The sequence below is a fragment of the Leptonychotes weddellii genome, chromosome 5 (genome assembly GCF_054177405.1).
Source record: "Leptonychotes weddellii isolate Sample4059 chromosome 5, ASM5417740v2, whole genome shotgun sequence".
Classification (NCBI taxonomy): domain Eukaryota; kingdom Metazoa; phylum Chordata; class Mammalia; order Carnivora; family Phocidae; genus Leptonychotes; species Leptonychotes weddellii.
This window is the reverse complement of record NC_138373.1, coordinates 17,905,940-17,923,766: the sequence shown is the minus strand read 5'-3', so window position 1 is coordinate 17,923,766 and position 17,827 is coordinate 17,905,940. Positions and strand designations below refer to the sequence as shown.

At 41.3% G+C, this 17,827-nt stretch overlaps 1 long non-coding RNA gene across 1 annotated transcript in view; it reads left to right on the top strand.

Moving 5' to 3' along the window:
- The window catches only part of LOC145721558 (uncharacterized), a 136,089-nt gene extending 119,501 nt beyond the window's left edge, over nucleotides 1–16,588 (top strand). Inside the window, exon 5 of the long non-coding RNA XR_014145305.1 lies at nucleotides 15,669–16,588. This is a non-coding gene — a long non-coding RNA (uncharacterized LOC145721558). The remainder of the gene's footprint in view (nucleotides 1–15,668) is intronic.
- Nucleotides 16,589–17,827: the final 1,239 nt, after the last annotated feature.

Sequence of the window (17,827 nt, the reverse complement as noted above, 5' to 3'; positions counted from 1 at the left end):
TGGGTGGTAGACCTTGGGGAGGGTATGTGCTATGGTGAGTGCTGTGAATTGTGCAAGACTGTTGAATCACAGATCTGTACCTCTGAAACAAATAGTACATTGTATGTTTGAAAAAAAAGAAGAAGAAGAAGATAGCAGGAGGGGAAGAATGAAGGGGGGGAATTGGAGGGGGAGATGAACCATCAGAGACGATGGACTCTGAAAAACAAACTGAGGGTTCTAGAGGGGAGGGTGGTGGGAGGATGGGTTAGTCTGGTGATGGGTATTAAAGAGGGCAAGTTCTGCATGGAGCACTGGGTGTTATAAGCAAATAATGAATCATGGAACACTGCATCAAAAACTAATGATGTAATGTATGGTGATTAACATAACATAATAAAAAAAAAAGTTGTTTTGGGGGTGTGAGTTCTGGATTCATTGGTTTGCGTATGAAAAGCGGGCTAGCAGGCTTGTCCTTGTTTAGCTCTAGGAATTAGCTAGTCCTTCCAGGGGCCGTCTCTCCAGGGTCTGCAAGGCCCTATGAGCATCAGAAGTACAGACAATAAAAAAGCATGATCACTACAGCACGTGGACTATAATTTGCTCCAGTCCCTACTAGGCCAAGCTCCCTCATTTGTTCCAAGCATGTGAGCTCCGGACTCCCAGGTTGGTGTCAATTTCCCACTGATATAGTGGTGAAGAATATGCTTCAGCCTAGGAGGGAGCTACATGATTTTCCACCATACACTGTGACTAGCAGAGAACACAGAAGTGCAGGGTAGCTGTCCTGCGTGGGAAGACTGCAGAATGGGAAGCAGAGGCTCCCCGGTCCCGTGCCCACCACTCAGGGATGATGATTTGGGCTGACAGAAGAGACACAAGTGTCTCTATAACCTCTGACTGGCAAATGATCCATTGCCAATGAGACAGGATGTTTCTGGCTGGATTATCAATAGGGCTCAAATCCCTCTGGACAATAATTGTCCTTGGTCAATGCTGGTGAAAGCACTACTTGGATTTTTTGTTTTTAAATTTGGGGCCAGCAGTCAGGCTCATGTCTCCCATTAATATTGATGCCTTTGGGTCTGGGGAAGAAGTCAGCATTTTTTTTTTTTTTTTAAGAAGTCAGCACTTTAGGATTTTGTTCACCAGGAAGACAAGATGCCAAAGGGACACCCCATCTCGTAATGCCTCATTGCCCTTGTGATTGTCTTAGATCCTGAGTTACAGAACCAAAATGCTCTTTTCCTCTTGATTCATATCTGGTGTAATGTAGCGATATGAATCATGTTTCTCAGTGATGTACATGGCGTCTGGCATCAGAAGGTCCTGGGTTCAAATCTCAGCTTTTACTATCTTCACCTTGTGCAGTATCACAATGTACTTAATTTCTTCTACTCTGTTCTCTATCTACAAAATTGAAATAATAATATCTGCATAGGTTTCTGTGAGAGCTAAGCAAGTCAATTAAGTAAATCACTTAGACACATACCAGGCATAAAATAAATGCTTGTATAGAATGGCGGTTATTTTACTATTATTCATCAAATATGCTATGTCTGGCTTGGTGCTGGTACCACAAAATAAGGCATGGTCTCCATCCTAAGAAAATGTAATCCAGTGTGGTAAGTGCTGTAATATAGAAAGGTATAGAGTTTGCACGAAGAAGGTTCTGTTCTTGGGGAAGAGGTGGAATACATCGGGGGAGGCATTAAGGAGCAAGGCCAGGAACAGGGTAGGATGAATGAGGTCCCTCAGGGAGCCATTTGCATGACCTTGAGAGGGAGTGCCTTGAAATGTTGTATCCTGAGCACCTATCTTGCCTCAACTAGTCCTGGCCCCCCTATTCAAGAGAATTAGAATTAGACCTTGAAGTGTAAGTAGGAGATGGTCAGATGACTCTCCCAAGCAAAGGGGAAGGTGTCTACAAAAACATAAAGCAAGAAAATAAAATAGTGTATTCATGTAATTCACCATGAATGAACCATAATATGGCCATCAGGAAGAGTGAGCCGTGAGACTACAAAGGTGGGGAGAGGTCACATCATGAAGAGCATTTCTAGGCATGCAAAGGAACTTGGCCTTTATCCTTGGCAGTGGGAAACCTTTGTAAATAACCTAGTAATACACTTAATAAGAAACACGCAGGATCTAAACAAACACAAATATAAAATTTTTCTGAGAGGCATAAAAGAAATCTTGAATAAATGGAAAAACAGAGAGCTGTCTTTGTATTCCTAATACCATCGAGACTCAGTGTAAACTCTCAAAACTGCATGGTCATCAAACTGTTACTGTCAGACTCAGCATCATCCAAGAACTTTCCACTTGGCCTAACTCCGTCAAATCCTGGCTGATGTCAATCAGTAAAAGGTACAACCTTCTGTTTCACCACTGTGATTTCTGAACTTGAAATAACTGATAGAGTTCCAGAGCAGTGAAGGAGCAAGGGCAAAAATGGGGGCCTTCTGGGCCCCTCCTCCATGTGTCTGGTGATGCATATGCCCAGGATTTTTATATGAGACCGCACACTGGGGAGGCAGTCTGGTACTGAGTGTTATTGATCATATTATCATGGTAATACTCGGAAACTTGGAGCTGTAATTAATTTGCTTTAAGAGAGATAAATGGACCATTTCTTGTTTCATATGTTGTAGAGAAATTCTTACCTGCCCCCATAAAGGATCAAGAACCCCTTTTTAGGGATTAAGAGTACACTTCTCTCGATGAACACCAAATAATGTAGAGAATAGTACTTAATCATTATATTGCTTACCTGAAACTAATATAGCACTATATGTTCATTATCCTTCAATTAAAAAAGAGCCCCCTTTTTAAAAATCCAAGTAAGCCTTATTATTTATAATCATTCCTTCTAGTGAAGGCAACTATGTCAGTCAATGATTTGCAGCAACATTTTGCATAACGATAATGTAGATGCTTAGAATACTTAGCATTTGTTTTGTGCTTATTCATCCATGGCTTAGCTGCCATTTGGCTTTGCTTGATTACACTCCAAGCTCTGAGCACCAGGATGCAGGTTGGGTTCAGGTCTTTTCCACATGCCTCCCTATTTTTGGATCAGCCACTTCCTAGGGCATGCCCTTCTTGAGGTGGGTCACATGAGTGAAAGAGGAGGGTAGGAGCACATGGTGCCTCTTCAGGCCATGGTTTGGGCCTGGTGCCCACCATGCACAAGGCAAGCCAATCCAATGGCCAAGCCGCAGGTGTACTCAGGCTCAAGGGAGTATGCCGGACAGCAATTCAATCTGTCATAGTCACATAACAGGACTATTGGGTTTGCTCACCATTCAAATGATAAAAGCTCTTGGACTGCAGGTTCTTTGGTAAGTCACTTCTAAGAGTGGTTCCAATCTACCTTTGCAACTCCAGTGGGTGCAGATTCACCATGAACGAACCATAATGTGGTAATGTGTGTAATGTGCACTCTATAAAAACCAAAGCACCTGAAATGTACTTTTCATAATTGTTTCAATGGTAAAATCAAACATGTCCGTGAGTCCTCAACCCGAGCTTCCTACTTAGACACTAATTTTCTGCTGGATGGCTCCAGGGACAGCCTAATGCTGTTCCTGCTGGTACAGACAGTGCAGGTCACACTGCTGATGGGGGCACGTACTCACAATGTATGCTGGGTCTCTTTCAGCATTTAGTATTTCTCTCATTCCGGTTTTGAACATGCTCTCCATTGCAATGCGGAAATCTTGGAACTCTACACTTTTTCCTAGAAAGCCTGTTTGTTAATCCAAAATGAGCCTTAGAGGCCAAATATTCTTCACTGGGCTCAGATCCTGCAGACAGCCCCCCATCCCCGTGACCGACAAATACACTCTCCTGTCCCATCCATGTCACCTGCACAGCAGAGAAGGGCAAATCCCTGGCAAAGATACGAGAATGAATCTGGGGTTGGAAATCAGGATGCCTGGCTTCCAGGGCTGGCACGGTCTCTTTTCCTTCTGTTTCCTCATCTGTAAAATGGAGATTATAACTGCCCTACTTTCTCAACACAGCGGCCGTGAAGACAAAATGAGAAGAGCATGTTGCAAAATAAGAAACACTATTCAAATGCGAGACAATTTTAGATTCTTCGATTCCTCTCTAAATTAATAATAGCCCCTCACATTTGTACAATGCTTCCCATTTTCAAAGCCCTTGCAATTGCACTATCTCATTTTATCCATACCACGGTCCGCATTTTTTCAGGGGAGGAAATGGGGGGGGATTGGAACAGTCCTGTTTCAGTCCTTGCCTAGGGCCATCCGGTAAGTCACAGGGCTGGGATAGCAGCCAATTTCCCCAATGCTAGCCCTGTACTTTTCCCATTGGAATCCGCTGCTTCAGATTCTCCGTCAATGCCCTTGATCGTCCATCTGGAAAAGTGTGTCATGAATGCTGGTAATGGTGTGAGGGCTGTCAGGGCGTGGAACAACTTCCTCCTGGGAATGTGAGCCTAGGGCTCCAGAAAGTAATTCCAGGGCTTGTCCAGTCCTGGGCAATGCTGGTGGGCCCTGTAGTCTAAGCCCCAGGGTCACTGGCAGGCTCTGCCCCATCCCATTCTATCACCTTCTTCTTAGGATGGTGGGACAATGGCCAGCAGTTAAGACATCCAAAAGTGATTTCCTGAATTCCCTACAGTGATGAGGCAAAATCCTCTGGGACATAAAACGATCTACTTATTTAAAATGAAAAGAAACTTAGAGGTCTTTCTCTTGCAAACTGCTCATTCTGTAGCTAGAACACAGAGGGTTACAGAGGGGTAGAAACTTGCTTGGGGTTAGAGAATGGATCTGGGGCTCTTGCAGATTTGGGGATTCATTCTCAGCTCTGCCACTTATTGATGGAGGAGCCAGGATAGTAGGGGAGGATGAAATGAGATCAGTGGGGTTTTTTGTTTGTTTGTTTTGTTTTTTTAAGATTTTATTTATTTATTTGACAGAGAGAGAGAGACAGCAAGAGAGGGAACACAAGCAGGGGGAGTGGGAGAGGGAGAAGCAGGCTTCCCGCGGAGCAGGGAGCCCGATGCGGGGCTCGATCCCAGGACCCAGGGACCATGACCTGAGCCGAAGGCAGATGCTTAACGACTGAGCCACCCAGGCGCCCCGAGATCAGTGTTTTTAAAATACTGAGCACAGAGTGGGCACTACAACTATAACAGAGTCTGAATAAACTGATGATTTTTTTAGGTTACTTTTCCAGAAACAGAAGTACCAAGTCAAATGATCTTTTAAAACTTTTTTTTTTTTAAGATTTTATTTTTTTTATCTGAGAAAAAACAAGAGAGAGAGAGAACGGGGTGGGGGGTGGGTACGGGAAGGGCAGAGAGAGAAGCAGACTCCCCACTGAGCAAGGAGCCCGATGTGGGGCTCAATCCCAGGACCCTGGGATCTTGACCTGAGCCAAAGGCAGATGCTTAACTGACTGAGCCACCCAGGCGCCGCTGATCTTTGAAAACTCTTGATAAATACTGCCAAGTTTGGCTCCAGAAATGTGGTTTAAATCTTTATTTTCCCAACCATTGTGCAAAACATGTCTGATCACACCCTTGCAAACACTGGATATTATCTTTCTGTAATCTTTACTAATGTTATAGGTGAAAAATGTTTCTCATTATTATTCTAGTGCAAACTTCTTTGATTATTAGTGATATTAAATATTTATTTTAATTGTATTTTTTTTACTAGTGAAGTTTGTCATTTTTATGTAGTCAAATTCATTAAAGCTTAAAGCTGATCTCCTATGCCCCTCCCTGCTAACTCTCCTGATATTTTCACCCAAAAACTGTCTTTGTTACATGAGATACCATTTGATGGGTTGTGTTGATCAGTGCAAACCTATTTTAGCAGAATAAGGAAATGTATTAGATTGAATAACAGGAATATAAAAAGATACCTGGTGAGAGATCTCGTAATCCGTATATGCACTTGAGAATATTTGTATATGATATTTTGTTGTTAGAAAAAAATAGTTTGACTTAAATGAATAGAATTTGCTGGCAAAGGCACATGCCATGATCAGCATGATATTTGGATTTGCAGACATGATAAGGAGGAAGATATGGTAAGCCTTTAACATTTTGGTGACCCCAAAAGGTGGAGAAGAACTGGGGTAGGATTTGAGAGATGTTCGTGCACAGCATTACTTAAACCATGTGGACCAGGTTTGAACATGAATAAAGAATGTGCATAAAGCCCATTTTCTTGGCTATAGCACCTACTTTTTGTTTCTCCCATTGGATCAAAGATCTAAAACCATCAATACTGGAAAAAAATAGTTTAATCTTGAGTTATAGATGGTATTTCTAATTTTTACATGATCAATACCTAGAGAAAAAACTTCTAACTACATAATAATCAGAAATTTCTGTGCGTAAAGCACTGCACATGTAAAATTGAAAACTAAGCAGTAATGTGGGAAAAATAGTGGCAACATACATGAAAAATAGTTAAGTTCTTTGAGATATATATATATATATATATATATATATATCACCCCCCCAAGCAATAAGAAAAACACAAAGACTTCAACAGAACTATGAGCTTAAGATGTGAATAAGCAAGTTTCTAAAAGAAACTAAGAGATAATAAACATATGAAAAACTACTCAGCTTTGCTTGTATTAAAACAAATGCAGGGGTGCCTGGTGGCTCAGTCGGTTAAGTGTCTAACTCTTGGTTTCAGATCAGGTCATGATCTCAGGTTTCAGGGTTGTGGGATCGATCCCCCCATTGGACTCCACACTCAGCGGGGAGTCTGCTTCAGATTCTCTGTTCCCCTCTCTCTGTCTCTCTCTCTCTCTCAAATAAATTTTAAAAATCTTAAAAAAAAATGCAAATTTAAGCAATGAGATCACATTTTAAAGATATAATATTAATTATAAATAGCATGATATAGAACTTGCATAATTATGGGTTTATTTAAAAACAACACCACCCATATTTATATATTGTCTCCCATGTTGATAGTGGTTATTTTTAAGTTATGAGATTGTGGGTGATTTCTTTCTCTTTCTCTCTCTCTCTTTTTTCTCTTATATTAATTTAAAATTTTTCTACAATAAGCATTAATTGCTTTCAAAATAAGACCAGTTACTTATGTATTTACTTACTTTTTTAGTGATAATACCCAAAGCTGACATGGTTGTGTGGAAATGGGTATTTTCATGTCCTGACAATGGGAGTATAAATAAATTCAACATTTCTGAGAACTGATTTGTCAGGAGAAAAACTTTCAAAATCTACATACTCTTCAAGCTGGTATTAAATTTATCTGCTTTATTAAGTTTATATTAAAATATATGAGGAAGGAGCATAAGATACAGAGACAATAATATTCATTACAATGCAGATATTTGTAGGTTAAAATTTGTGACAACTTATATGTTCAAGAAGACAGAACCAGAATATAATTACAGAGTAATTAACACTGCTCTGAGGATGGTATTTGAAGTGCCTCCAAAAAGTGAGTCATGCTCGAATAAATTTGAGGAACACCATGTTAAACAAAGTCAAATATTTTTCTTTAGTTGTAGGATTTTCAGAGACTTTAATAGCTACTGTGCATTATGACAATTCAAATAGGTAGTATTTCCCAAACTTATTTTACAGCAGAACTTATTTTTCTCTTAATGTACCTATGGGAATCTTCCAGATTAATGTTCAGAGAACATCAGTTTTGGAAACATTGCCATATAGACTCCTTCAAACGGTGTCGTAGAAGGATATTTCACTACCTAGAAAGGGGTACACAATACACACGAAATGACAAAACAGGTTACAGAAGAGTGTGCATAGCATGATCCCATTAATGGAGGACCATGAATGCATTGAAAAGAGACTGGCAAAAAAAAAAATTAACAGCAAAGTGTTAAAAGTGGTTCTGTCTGGGTAATAGAAAATGGGTATTTCTTTTCTTTTTTTGCTTATACACATTTAATAGGATTTCACAATGAACATATATTACCACACAAATAAGGAAAACAAAAGGTACAAAATGATGTAGAGGAATATGCAATATGTTGTTCACAATGTGTTTGGTGTGAAAAGGAGATTACAAAGCAGTTTGTCCATTACAATATCTTTTTAAAAATTACTTCCACATATGGATAGCTGTGCGGAGAAAAAGGAAGTGTACCAAGATATTAGCAGTTATTATTTGGGGGTCATATCTGGGATTACAGATAATTTTATGTAAACAGATTCCTTTCTTGTTGGTCTTTTGTTCCGAAGAATGTGACTTAAGCGCTGGACCCTCTAAGGGAGTGGGTTTCCAAGGTGGGATGCAGAAACCCCAAGGAGGGTATGAGATGATATATTGGTTGAGAAACATTATTAAAGTATGTATTTATTTTTCTCATCCTTTGTATGTCCATTTTTCTATGTTTAGTAATGTACAAAATACATATTAGCACCGTAGTACATGTATGAAGTTTGTAGATGCATTTATATACATTAACAGTGCATTCTCCAAAATTTTCTTCCCACAGGGGATCATGATCAAAAATGTTTGTTAGCTACCCCTCTAGAACACTGAAGCACTGGCAAGTGACATCCTTGGCCATGTTTCCTATCTTCTGAAAGATACTGTCCTAATGCCATGGGCAGTGGTTGGTGACCCAACTGCTTAAATCTTCTCTCTGGTTTTGTTGACCAACTAGCCTGAGGATCCCAATTTCCCATTCTGTTCAGTTTCCCAGGTCTCAGTGTGCTTTCAGGATAAGGGAAAGGGCATTATATTTGATGGCTAATGATGCTAAATACTAAATATATCTGGCTCTTCATCTTCTGGATGAGTGATGATTGCTGTCCTTGGCCCCATTGGGTGGACCCATGTGACCAATTCTGTCCAGACAGTTGTGAGTTGTAGAGTCATGTGTCACCCTTAGTACAGGCATTTGATTGCTATTGTGGGACCCTCCTTTCCACCACCATGACCCACAATGTTTGATATTGTGGGGGCTCCATCAGGCTGGGCTCTAGGGAGAGGACAAGTATGACAGACAGCAGTGCCCCCAGCCAAGTGAGTAAGAAATAAGCCCCAAGTGTCCATCAATGGATGAATGGATAAAGAAAATGTGATATACATATATACAGTAGAATATTATTCAGTCACAAAAGTCACAAAAAGACAACATGGATGAACCTAGAAGACATTATGCTCAGTGGAATAAGCCAGACACAGAAAGACAAATACCATATGATGTCACTTATGTGTGGCATGTAAAAAAGTAGAACTCAAGAGAACTAGAGAGTAGAAGGGTGGATGCCAGAGGCTGGGGGGTGGGGGTGGGAGAAATGGGGAGATGTGGGTCAAAGGGTACAAACTTTCAGTTATAAGACAAATAAGTTTTGGGGATCTAATGCACAGCATGGTGACTATAGTTAATAATACTGCATTGTACACTTGAAATCTGTTAAAGAGTAGATCTTAAGTGTTCTCATAAAAAACAAAGTAACTATGTGAAGTGATACAGGTGTTAACATGTTTAATGTATACGGATCATCATATTGTATACTCTAAATATATACAATTTTTGTCACTTATCCCTCAAAAAAGCTGGCAAAAAAGGGGAAATAAGCTCGGATTTGTTTAAGTCCTTGAAATTTGGGGGATATTTGTTACTCCACCCAACTTAAACCATGCTGACTTTGAGATCAGAGCTTGCCTGTTAACCCCAGGTGTTGGAGATGGGCTCGAACCCATCCACTATTGAAGTCCTATCCTTGGTTCTTCTGACAGAATGGAAGATAATTGCATAGATTTTTATTTTTTTGTATGATTAAGGACTACTTATTTCTGACCTTCTAAGGGAATTGCTAAGCTTTTAAAACTGTTTATATACAGAAACAAAAGTTAGTAAGTTACTAGATTTTTCTGAGGACTTTAATTCATTTTTCTCCTAAGAAATCTCCTTTCACTCTTGACCTATTTCCACAATGGGCTCTCCCCAGGCTCCTTTCCTAATGCCTACCTGGTGGTTAAGGGATTATAGTAGAGTCATAGCTTATGCAGGAGCGAGACTTTAAAGGCAGTGAACAGAAAACAATACATAAAAATAGTTCATTCTCAAAAATATTTTTCAGGTTTTTTTTCTAATTTAGAAATGTGTTGATCACAGCTCTAAAGCATTAAAACCCTTGTACATTTCTCAAATTGCTTTTAAAGAATAGTACACATGACTTTCTGCATACAAACCTGCACATGTACCGAAACATTGACATATATAGTAATCTAAAATATGCCATAAAGGGGGGGCGCCTGGGTGGCTCAGTTGGTTAAGCGACTGCCTTCGGCTCAGGTCATGATCCTGGAGTCCCGGGATCGAGTTCCGCATCGGGCTCCATGCTCGGCAGGGAGTCTGCTTCTCCCTCTGACCCTCCCCCCTCTCATGTGCTCTCTCTCTCTCATTCTCTCTGTCTCAAATAAATAAATAAAATCTTAAAAAAAAAAATATGCCATAAAGGGTACACAAGCACCTGCATCTACACACACTAGAATCACATTTAGTGTGGCAAATGCTTGCACTATGAGATTGATGGGGAAAACGGTGGATTAATGTCATCTGTCTCATGCTCACTTTTATACATAAGCCTATGGAGTGTGTGATGGGTAGCATTTCCTGCATTATTTAAACACGTTTTCTGTCCCCCCCCGGCCACCCCTGCAACGTATTTGAATTTTCGGATGTTAAATGCATGACTGTTACAGTCACGCTATGCTTCCTCATTATAGCATTTGATTCTGTTCTTTCTCTTCTATGCATTGATTGACTTTTCCCCTTTAAGGAAAGCAGAGCTAATATATCCACGCGACCATTTGTTACTGAGATTTCCTATTTTAGCCAAATGGATGTGTGTTCACTTCTGGAAAAGTAGATATGCCATACTTTTCTTTCTTTCTTTCTTTCTTTCTTTCTTTCTTTGACAGAGAGAGATAGAGAGAGCAGGAACACAAGCAGGGGGAGTGGGAGAGGGAGAAGCAGGCTTCCTGCCGAGCAGGGAGCCCGATGTGGGACTCGATCCCAGGACCCTGGGATCATGACCTGAGCCGAAGGCAGACGCTTAACGACTGAGCCACCCAGGCGCCCCCTATGCCATACTTTTCATGTGAGCCTCTGCTACCCCTTTTCTGACATCTGACTTCTCAAGAGCTGGGATCCAGGCAGGTGGGGCTAGCTCCTGAGCTGGATATTCACATTGCCTCTCCACATTCTCTGTCCGCTCTTCTCCACCCTGCTCTGTGCCCTAGGGCCTGCATCATCCAGCCTCCCTCACCTGTGGTTTCTGGTTGTGTGAGGCCAATGGGAAGCACCAGTGGGAGATGAGAAGGTGAATGAGTGAGACTTCCATCCCTCCCCACTCAACCAGGCTGCAAATGGGCAGTGGTAGGGCTTCTCTTGTGGATTCCCTGTCCACAGCTCTCCAAATCTCCTTAAACACCTGCTTCCCTTGCCCCTTCAAATACGGGGGTGGGCTAATGGTTTCTTGCTAATTCTTGCTAATGGTCTTGAGGTACTGCACCATCTCTGTAAATTTCTCTTATTTCTACCCACTACTTTCTAAGTGATCCCATTTGTAAACTCCTCAGTGACCCCTTCTGTACACATTATGTGTTTCCTACTGGGACCCCAACGCTTACAACATTATGGGAGTCCAGGTATCCCTGGGAAGTTGAAACTATGTCAATCTTCAATGCAGCTGGTATCCTTGGGGAAAAATGCCTCCCTTTTCTTTAAAAAGAAATTATTATTTAACAACTAAGATGTAAAGGCATGCAAGGAATAAGACAATGAATTCCCATGCCTCTCAAGAAATAAAAATATCAATATTGATGAAATCTTTTTTTAAAAAAATAATCTCTGAAATACATCCCCACAGTGTTTTTGAGCTGAGAATCCAAACCAGGACCTACCTTGCTCACAAGAGGACAGATTTCAATGTGAGATGTGCCCTCTGGGGCATTTTGAAATTTACACGTTGAACTTGTGAGTGAGTTTTTGTGTGTGGCTGAGAGAAACATTTGAGGTAGGCTTTTGGGAATGATATGCTGACCCAGCAGCAATCCTATTCAAGCCAACTGCTCTTTTCTGAGTCACTGGGTATGAGTTAAAAGCACCAGCTTTGGAATGGGACAGGCCTGCTTCTCAATCTTGACTCATTCGCAGCCTCTGTGACCTTGAAGGAGCATTTCAAAGAAGCTCCTTGGATACAGAGACCCATGCTCTACCGTAAGACATGCCCAAGATGGCATGGTGTATAGGATGTATAATGGTGTGTACAAGAGCACTCACTGCACACAGAACTATCGAGCAGGGGAAATGAGGTATGCAGTCTGATAAATATGATGCACGGTTACATGCCACAAAGGTGGTGAAATCTTAAGGCTAGACCATTAAGGTCATGTGGAGGGAATGGAGGAAAGATCTTGGAACCATATTGCTCAGCCCTTATCAAGCAGATGAGGACATAGACAGGACCACAGCTCAGACCCAACTCCCAGCTCTCCCTTCAATTGTCCACTCTCCACTGCCTTACCTCTCACATCCATTCCAGCTCAAAGTGGCAGTATTTTTTTAGGTAAGCAAGGTATTAGCAGAGTTTCATTGTTTTCCTTTTCCAGAGTTTTAAAGTAGAGCCTATTGTGGGGATAAGAAAACCCAGATAAGCGAAGGACTGTTAGCACTTCCCGTCAAGGCAGTTCCCACTCTCTGACTAGAGTAGACAAGAATACGGGTTCTAGAATATGCTACTGAAAGACTCTCCTGGACCTAACTCTAGCCTGGCTCTTCTGAGTCCTCTTTCTGATGAGGTCTTGCCCTTGGGCTCTGTCCTTGACCCATTTAGTCCAGTTTTAGCAAGAATTCTGCTGGGTCAGTTGAGTGAGAATGGCTTACCTTTGATATCTTATCAGATTCCTCACCTCCCCCACCCTGCCTTGGTATCTGACAACCCTTGACATCTGATCAAATTCCTTATTCCCCTACCCTTCATATCTTATCACCTTGGCCTGCCTTCAGCAAAAATCCTGTGTAGTTGGTTTAGCAGAATTTTTCTTACCCCTGACACTTCCTTTTTATAATTTCCCATCCACTGACCCCTACCCTGATCCTTGGCAGCCAATCTCTACTTGCTCTTGTATCTGAGGTTGAGCCCAATCTCTCTTCTCTACCACAAAACCCCCATTGTATGGTTCCCCCTGAAAAGAGTCCACCTTACAGTTTGTTTTTTTTTTAAGATTTTATTTATTTATTTGACAGAGAGAGACACAGCGAGAGAGGGAACACAAGCAGGGGGAGTGGGAGAGGGAGAAGCAGGCTTCCCGTGGAGCAGAGAGCCTGACGCGGGGCTCGATCCCAGGACCCCGGGATCATGACCTGAGCCGAAGGCAGACGCTTAACGACTGAGCCACCCAGGCGCCCCTACCTTACAGTTTTTAACAAGTGTCATGAATGATTTTTTCTTTAGCATTACTACCTGGGTTCAAATGCCAGGTCCACTATTTATGGTCTGTGTATTATTCTCCTTATTTACAAAATGAAAATAATTAGACCTACCTCATAGGGTTATGTGAGAATTAAATGAAGTGATACATCTGTTTATATCTATATCCATATGTGTATCTATATCTATCTAGCACAGTGCCTGGGACATGGTGACACTCCATACTTTCTGGCTGTTACTGTTTCTTCCACTAGAGTGTAAACCCTGGAGGTAGACTTTGAGTCTCTTTGTTCCAGTGCGGTATGTCCAGTGCTTTAGGAAGTGTCAAGTGCACAGTAAGCTTCCAATAAATATTTGATGACTGAATAAATGAATGAATGTAGTTCTTTATTTTCCTTTCCCAGAATTTGGAAGACATGTTGGAGTCCTCACACTTGCCCATGGTGATGGAACAAAGCCTCATGGCTTTCCTCTGTCTGGTAGCCAATTAAGGGCAGAGAGTACTTTAGGATGTATGCACTCATTCATTCATTCGACAAATATCTAATGGTAGCAAGTGATAGAGATAAAAAGATGATGAAGACTCTGAATAAAGGCAGAGAGATCACACGCCAGGTACAGGTAGATTTCAAGCATCCTTTCAATGTTGTTGCTGCGTCAAGGGAGAAGCATGTGTTGGCAAGAGATGAAGTTAGAAGCTGGAAAAGGCCACATCATGGAGGACTTCGCAGACTTGCGTTGAGTTCCACAGAAGCAATCCATGAAACCCGGATTCGGATGCAAATGATTCATTAAGAAGTGCTCCATATAGAAGCAAAAGCAGAAGAAGAAGCAGAAGAAGGAGAAGAAGAAGGAGAAGGGCTCCCAATGGAAAAAAATATTTGCAAACCATGTATCCAATAAAAGAGGTTAATATCCAAAATATATTTAAAAAACTTACACACAACTCAATAACAAAACAAACACAAATAATCCAATTTTAAAATAAGTGAAAGACCTGAATAGACATTTGTCCAAAGAAAATATACGAATGGCCAACAAGTACTTGAAAAGATGCTCAACATCACTAATTATTAGAAAAAATGCAAATCAAAACCATAATGAGTTATCACCACATGCCTGTTAGCATGGCCATCATCAAAAAGTCAAGAGATAGCAAATGCTGGTGTGGATATAGAGTAAAGGGAACCCTTCTGCGCTATTGGTGGGAATGTAAACTGGTACAGCCATAATAGGAAACAGCATGGAGTTTCCCCCCCAAATTAACAATAGACCTACCATATGAACCAGCCATTCCATTGTTGATTCTATATACAAAGGAGTTGAAAACGGGATCTTGAAGAGATATCTGCACCCCTATGTTCATTGCAGCATTAGTTACAATAGCCAAGACATGGAAATAACAGAGGAATGGATAAATAAGATGTGGTGTATAAACACAGTGGAACATTATTCAGCCATGAAAAGGAGGAAATCCTCCATTTGTGACAATATAGATGGACCTTGAGAGCATTAAGCTAATTAAAATAAGTCAGATAGGGACAAATGCTATATGAGTTCACTTTCTAAAAACAAAACTAAAAGCCAGACTCACAGAAAGAGATCAGAGTTGTGGTTACCAGGGGCAGGTGGGTGGGAGTGAGGGAACTGGAGGAATGGTGGTCAAAGGTCCAAACTTCCAGTTATAAGATAAGTAAGTCCTGAGCATGTAACAACGTACAACATGATGACTGTAGCTAACACTGCTCTAGGCAAACAGACATGGTCAAGGAGTATAAATCCTAAGAGTTCTCATTGCAAGAAAAAAATTTTTTTTCTTTTTCTCTTTTTTGTATCCATATGAGATGATGGATGTTAACTAAACTTACTGAGCTAATCATTTCATGATATATGTAAGTCCAGTCACACTATTCAACTTAAACTGTGCTGTATATCAATATATTATATCTCAGTAACACTTGTTGGGGGCAGAGAAGTGCTCCTAGAAAGATCTGATTAGAGAATGGGAGAAGCAGGGTGGAGAAGCCAGGAAGCCAACTGTGGTTGCTAGGGTCCAAGAGGGCCCCCCAGTGATCTCCACTGGCTGGTATCTGTTTTTGCTATCCTATCCCACATCATACCGACTGATCCATGTGACAAATACCATGTAGCAGAAGTGATGGCATGTCCCTTCTGAGATTTGGTTCTGTTTGGGGGCTCTCTTGCTCACTGGCTGGCTCTCTCCTTCTCTTAGATCATTTGCCTTGAGAGAAGAGAGCTGCCATGTCATGTGAGCAGCCCTAGAGAGAGGCCCATCTGGCAAGGACCTGAAGCTTCCTGCCAACAGCCATGTGAGTGATCTTGGAAGCAGATTCGCCATCCGCATCAGATGGCTGCATCCCCAGCTGACAACCTGCCTACAGCCAGGTAAGTTGCTCCCAGATTCCTTACCCTCAGATACTGTGTGAGATAATAAGTGTTTGTTGTCTTAAGCCATTAAGTTTTGAGGGAATTGGCTATGCACCAATAGATAAATAATATACCCAGGAAGGGTGTGATTTTTTAAAAAAGATTTTTCTTAAAGATTTATTTATTTATTTGAGAGAGGGCACACAAGTGGGGTGGGCAGAGGGAGAGAGAATCTCAAGGAGACTCTCCGCTGAGCACGGAGCCCAGCACAAGGGTAGATTTCATGACTCTGAGATCATGACCTGAGCCAAAACCAAGAGCCAGACACTTAACTGACTGAGCCACCCAGGTGCACCTGAAAAGAGTGTGATTTTAGGCAAAGTCCTAACCTCAACTTGATCAGCAGAGCAACTCTGGATTGAACGTTACACTTCACAGCTGGTCCTTACTTGAGGCAAGGGAGCTGGGTTTTCCTACTCTTATTTCTTTTTTTTTTTTAAAGATTTTATTTATTTATTTATTTGAGAAAGAGAGAGAGAGAGAGAAACAGCATGAGAGGGGAGAGGGTCAGAGGGAGAAGCAGGCTCCCCGCCGAGCCAGGAACCCGATGTGGGACTCCATCCCAGGACTCCAGGACCATGACTTGAGCCGAAGGCAGTCACTTAACCAACTGAGCCACCCAGGCGCCCCCTACTCTTATTTCAGTGAGTCAATAGGCTGCCTTGACTTTTGATTCTCTGTACTTGTGGGCAAAAAGGCTCCATTCGTGCAGAGCGGTCCTCTAGAGAGCGTCTAAGGTGTGGGCCCTTAGATGCAAAGCATACAGAAGCTGGGGGGAGTGGGGGAGATAGGAACCCAGAAATACTGGAAGGATTCAAGGGGATACGGGACGAGCCCTGATGGTGTCCACTAACCAGGACATACCTGGCCTTGGTTTGCCCTGTAGGTGATAAGGAGTCATCATAGAATTTCAAGCAAGGATGGTTCTGTTTAACCCCTTCTGCCAAGAAATAACTATTTGTGGGAAATAAGTATCAGATCTAAGTGAAGCAGCTCTTGCTTTGCTGTTCCCTACATTTTCTCTCTAAATTATAAATATACAAATATATATTATAAATATAACCTGTGTGTAACTCTGACTTAATGAGAAACATTTACAGCTTTTTCCCCCTAAGAATTGTCAACATCTTTTTAATAAGTGGTTTAATAAAAAAAACCTTTAGGCAATGATCTGCAGCTTCATAAAATAAAGGTATTTCTAAGCCAAAAAAATTTCTCTTTATTTTAATTATTGAAAATAATAATCATTTCAATAATTTATCAAAATATCACTTAAAAAATAAAGGATGTAATTTATTTCCTGTTTTGGCCATGATCACACTAGCAGCCCAGGAGGGAAATGGACTTATGAAGCCATTGTACAATCATTTAGGCCAAAGATGCCAAGGGTGGGAAAGAAGTATTGGACACAGGTAATATTGGGAGGCAGAGTCAGTAGTGGAGACGGAGAATTGGGTCGAGGAAGAGGGAGAAATTATGGATGCTCCCCAGGCTCTTGATTTGGGTGAGGGATGAGGTGGAGACGGAGAGAGACAGAGAACAAATTTAAATACTGAAGAAGAACATTGAGCATTCAGCCTTCAGCTCTTTAGACTAGTTTCCCTCTTCCCTCTGTCCCTTCTTTATATTCATCTTTATTAAACATCTACTCCAAGAATCTTGCTAACGCTGTGAGAGCTATAATGGCGATCTAGGCAGTTTTCCTGTCTTGAATTTGAGGCAAGATCAGAGATGTAAACAAATAATCAGGATGCTACCTGATAAAAAGACAGTGGTTTTGGAAGATAGAGGTTTTCTTCTTCCCATTATTTCTCTAGTACAAACTACCTTTCTTTTTTTTTTTTTATTCTTATGTTAATCCCCATACATTACATCATTAGTTCTAGATGAAGTGTTCCATGATTCATTGTTCGTGCACAACACCCAGTGCTCCATGCAGAACGT